This window comes from Cupressus sempervirens, chromosome 7, assembly GCF_028749045.1.
Source record: "Cupressus sempervirens isolate cs-2001-9-10 chromosome 7, ASM2874904v1, whole genome shotgun sequence".
Classification (NCBI taxonomy): domain Eukaryota; kingdom Viridiplantae; phylum Streptophyta; class Pinopsida; order Cupressales; family Cupressaceae; genus Cupressus; species Cupressus sempervirens.
The window spans coordinates 882,996,163-883,002,162 of NC_143124.1; positions in this window are offsets into that span (position 1 = coordinate 882,996,163).

The following is a 6,000-nucleotide window of genomic DNA, read 5'->3' on the forward strand; positions in this document are numbered from 1 at the left end:
ACATTAAAATGAACCACATGCATCACTAGGGGTTCTAGGGCCCCTAGGGACATACGTTTTCATGAAATGCATTGAGAAGAGTCATAGGTTAACCTATGACCCCTCTCGATGCATTATAACAAAAAAAATGCATCCCTAGGGGTTCTAGGCCCCCTAGGGACATAAATTGTCATGAAATGCGTCGATACCTATGACCCCTCTTGATGCATTAGAAACAACCAAATGCATCCCTAGGGACCCTAGGATCCTTAGGGACATAGGTTGTCATGAAGTGAATTGAGAGGGGTCATAGGTCCTCTTGACACATTAGAACCAACCAAATGTGTCCCTAGGGGTCCTAGGACCCCTAGGGACATACATTGTCATGAAATGTGTTGATAGGGGTCATAGGTTAACCTATGACCCCTCTTGATCCATTCTAACCAACCAAATGCATCCCTAGGGGCCCTAGGGCCCCTAGCAACATAGGTTGTGATGAAATGCATCGATATGGGTCATAGCTTAACCTATGACCCCTCTAGACTCATTGAAACCTGCCACATGTGTCACTAGGGGTCTTAGGGCCCCTAGGGACATAGGTTGTCATGAATTGCATCGAGAGGGGTCAGAGATAAACCTATGATGCCTCTCAATGCATTAGAACTAACCACATGCATCCCTAGGGGTCCTAGGGTCTCTAGGGACATACATTGTCATGAAATACATCAAGAGGTACCATTGGTTAACCTATGATGCCTCTCAATGCATTAGAACCAACCACATGTGTTGCTAGGGGTCCTAGGCCCCCTAGGGACATACATTATCATGAAATTAATCGAGAGGGGTCATAGGTTAACCTATGACTCCTCTTCACACATTATAACCAACTAAATGTGTCCCTGGGGGTCTTAGGGCTTGTAGGGACATACATTGTCATGAAATGCATTAATAAGGGTCATAGGTTAACCTATGACCCCTCTTGAAGAATTATAACCAACCACACATGTTCTTAGGGGTCCTAGGGCCCCTAGGGACATAGGTTGTCATGACTTATGTCAAGAGGGGTCATAGGTTAACCTATGACTGCTCTCGATGCATTGGAACCAACCACATGCGTCCCTAGGGGTCCTAGGGCCCCTAGGGACATAGGTTGTCATGAAATGTGTCAATAGGGGTCATAGGTTAACCTATGACCCCTCTTGACACATTGGAACCAACCACATTCATTGCTAGGGTTCCTAAGGCCCCTATGAACATAGCTTGTCATGAATTGCATCGAGAGGGGTCATAGGTTCTCGACGCATTTTAGAACCAACCAAATGGATCATAGGTCATAATAATAATAACAACAATAAAAATAAAATTATATGTTGTTATATTTAATAATAATAATAGTGATAATAATAATATATTACGTCATTATATTTAATAATAATATAGTAAAAATAATAATAATATAATATAATAATCACATATATATTATATTTATAGATAATAATAATAATAATAATAATGTAATATATTAATAACATAGGTCATAATAATAATAATAACATATATTATTATATTTAATAATAATATAATATAATAATCACATATATTAATAATAATAATAGGTCATAATAATATATAATACATAACTCATTATACATTATACATTATAACTCATAGCTCATTATACATTATAATCTTAATCTTAATCCTTATTTCCCTCCAAGATTTTGGTGTGAATATTAGATATCTAATTTATTATCAGGTATCTGATCTCAGATCGATACCTGACTATACTGGCATGATTTTCCCAAAATATTCCCTATGACTATAGGCCAACAACATCGCTTTTTGTGGGCAATTTTCATGAGTTTGAGGAAGTCACCTTTTGGGGCCCAAACAATCGAAAAAAGTTTGATAATATATCATTAGGTGCCCAATATTGACTTTTGAATGGGCAGCAACAATCGTCAAAAGGCTAAATGCAAAAGGAAGGTATCCAATGAAGATATTGCGACATATAGGGAAAGGGACAAAGTAAATCACCAAAGGAAAATACAAGGTATGTTAAATATGAGTCAAGTTGATGATGAATTAGTCAAAGGTGAAATCATAGAGTTAGATAATGAATATCTGCAGTTGGGGAATGAAAATGTACCAATTGAAAACAATAATGCTAAGATTGAAAATTTAGAGAATGAAAATTTGGAGGATGAAATGCTACTAGGTCATAATGTAAATTGCATGATTAACCATACTGAACATGACAATGCATAGGAACCTTACATATCTCCTAATTATAATCGACATGAACAACTTTATCATACCTTATTAAGAAGGGTCTTCGAAGCTCTATCTTCATGAACAAAAGAAAAACCAAATAGGAATGTGTCATCAACAAATTATTGGATCACCTACCGAGGGCTAGATAAGGTGAGTTTAATGCCTTTTATCATGTCATTTACTACCAAGGCCTTTAAGTTTCATCCCATCACCTTCGTTACAATGATAAATAAGTAAGGAGAGAGGGAATCCCCTTGTCTAAGCCCTTGGGAGGACGAAAATAATTTACTTGGGGCCCCATTCACCAAGACCAATAAATGGACTATATTAAAAACAACTTGAGTAATACTAATAAACTTCTCTTTGAATCCTAATTTGATTAGAATATCAAATAAAAACTCCCTCCTTATATTATTAAAGACTTCCACACCTCTCTATAGAATGTAGCACCTCATGGGTTGTGATAACCACATCCAAAATCTATCTATTAGGGACAAATCCATTCTAGTATGGACCTATAAACTTATCAAGCAGGGGCTTGATATAGTTCACCATGACCTTAGAAAGGATCTTATAAATTGTGTTGCAAAGGTTTATGGGTCTAAATTTCTTAAGACATCTTGGTTCCTCCATCTTAGGTATGAACACTATGAAAGTTTCGTTGAGTTTCTTTAGAAGCTTGTCTATTATCATAAATCCATAACATGATCAGTATCATACTTGATGATATCCCAAAGTTCTTGAAAAAAAGTGGGAGCAAATCCATCCAGGCCTAGTGCTTTGAATTGGTTCATATTGAAAATGGCTCTCCTCACTTCGTCCTTTGTAACTTTGATAGTCAAGTCATTGTTCATTTGGTCATCCACAATGGGGTACATGATCCTTAAAATATCCTCATGAGTGTTAATACTAATTTGACTTGGCAGGGGTAGTACATCTCCCTGAAACTATTTAGAGGCCTAGTCCTCTATCCTCCTCCAATATTTCTTTCGCATTGTAGTCTACCAATAGGTTGATAGTGTTTCTCCTATTTCTCTTTGATGCCGATCTATGGAAGAAGGCATTATTCCTATCACCCTCCTCCAACCATTGAACTCTAGACCATTGCCTCAAGAATATTTCCTCCCATTCTAATAGTACTTTCCACTTAGTTCAACATTCCTTTTCCTCATTTTGATGATTTGAAGGAGAAATACCACTTGCCAGACTATCTTGGAGGGATTCTAACTTCTTTTCAGCTATATTCTTTTTCCTTAAAGATTACTAAATGATGTCTTGCTCCCTCCTTTGACCTCTTTGTGGATTGTATCAAGTTTCCTAGCAATGCAGAATATAGAAAATCCTTGGACCAGTATGTTCCACCATTATGCAATACACTCTCTAAACTCTGGGTGAGAGTGCCACATTATCTCATACCTGAAGGGTCTTTACGTTTTAAACTAGTTTTGCTTCCATGAGAAACACAACATAGAGTGATCAGAGATGGTCCTCGGGTAAGCATTTAAGGAGGTGTGCTAGAGAATGTCCTAACCCACTGAGATTAGAGCACAATCAAATCTAATTTGAATTAGATTGTTCCCCAATTTCTTATTCAACCAAGATAAAAGGGTTCCATGGAGATAAATATCTATCAAATTGTTTCTTCCCAAAAACCCCACTAAGTCATGCATACTCTCAAAGAAGTCCACTAGCTCACCCAATTTTTCTGAGGGATATAAGGGGGTGTTAAAGTCTCCCATACATAAAATGTAATCATGCCTCATGATATCAGAAATTTTTTTTGCCTCTTCCAAGACCAAAATCTACCAATTACGAGTATTAGGTGCATAGAAGTTAAATAACTTCTAGTTACAAGTTTTGGTAGTGAAGCCCACCACAAAAGAATGGGGGCTTAGGAAAATATCTCCCCATCATCCTATCTAGAATCCACTATATTGTAATGCCTCTTGAAGGACCCATCACAACACTATAAGAGAACTTAGCTCCTGGCCATAGATATTTTGTTGCTCTAGAGAACACTTGCTCTGTCATTTATACTTCCTGCAAAAGAATCATGTCAACCTTAATTTCCATAACCTTTTGTTTAACTTCATAATGATTCTTGAGGCTATTCATCCCTCTCACATTTTAAGATATTATCTTTATCTTAAATTGTGTGTTTGGATCTTGACCAAGGTCTTCTATTTCCCATGTGCTATATCTTTTGTTGTCTCCTTATGTCAGAGATTTTTAGTTGGTGGTTTCCCCACTTTCACCACTATGCCAACATTAGCTTTGTTGTCTCCCTTTATCTTCTTCTTGGGGATAGTCTAGCCATCCTTGTCTAGGTTGTCAATATTAGTTCCATTTCAGATAATGAAATGTATTTCAATAATACCTAATTGTGCAACCACTAGAGTGTTATCCCTAAAAGGTGAGATATTCCCCTTTACCAGGGAGATGTTATGGGGTTTTTTGGCTTTAGGACATCCCTCCTCATTTAGGAAATTCAAGATGAAATTATCTTTCCCCCAAACAAACTAGGTAACCTACTTGAACTATAATGTGTTAATCTTCCCTTCTTCAAGTTTAGGATTTTCATAACCTTCTACCATAGTGTTACTGTCAGTAGTCTCCCTCTCTTCTAAGTTAGTAGTATCCCACATCTCAAGGGCCCTCTTGAACTCCTTTTCCTTGTTTTTTTCCTCATCCTTACCCAAGAGTCTCTCCTTCTCACCAAAAGAATGAACTGCCACCAACTCCATGATAATTGGGGTTTCCATTTTGGCCTAGTCCTTTGCATCTAAATTCTTTGAACATTCAGTCACATCCACTCCAAGTGAGGACACTTTTTGTTTCTCACTCCACCTATAGTCCACAACTAAATGACCAAACATATTAAAATTTTGGCAAAAGGGTACAACATATTTGTATAAAATTAGTTAGGACCAAGCACCTCATTTTGATTTCAGAGCCACTGTATTCACCGAAGGTTTATTCATCCCTACATTCACAAAAATCCTAGCAAAGCCCATCTTAGCCTTGGAACTAGTGGTTAAATCTACCTTAATGAAGTTCCCAAAGGAATCCCAAATCCATCTAAACACTCTCTCATTTCAATATTCTAGAGGAAGCCTAGGTAACCTAACCCAAACAAGTTCCAAACTAAATAGGTCTTGGTTAGGGAAGAACCCTAGTTTCCATCTATCAAGCATTAGTAGATGTTTTCCATAGTTCCAAGAGTTCACTAGGATAGCGTTCTAGTCTATCTCAGCTATGAATTTGAAAAGGAAGAGGGAGTCTATCATCATCGAGATTGTTACCGATCTAGAAAGTCTCCATCTTGAAGAGTGCCATTTCCTACCCATGTCTACATTAGGTCTGAAAGAAAGAAAAAAATTACTAACAAGGCCAAGGAAAGTCTCGAGAAAATCATGTCAACCACAAAATCTAGGAGAGAAATCTTTGGCTCTATAACACTTGAAACCATTGTTGGTTTCACCCTAGTCATGACAAGACTCTTAGATCCAAACACCACCTCCAACCAGTTTGGTTTGGAGGGATCAATTCTCTTCTAATTCAAATCCTCCATGGGCCCTTAGAGGGTGGGGTCCAAAATAGGCCAATTAATCAAGGATTGTAAGCACCTAAATCGGGTTTAAACCTCAAGTAGAACAAGACCCTTCATGGGCATTTTGGGTATTAGTAGAAATGACTAGAAAAAGGTCCAGCCAATCCTACATCAGATCCAACAAAGAAGGGATGGTG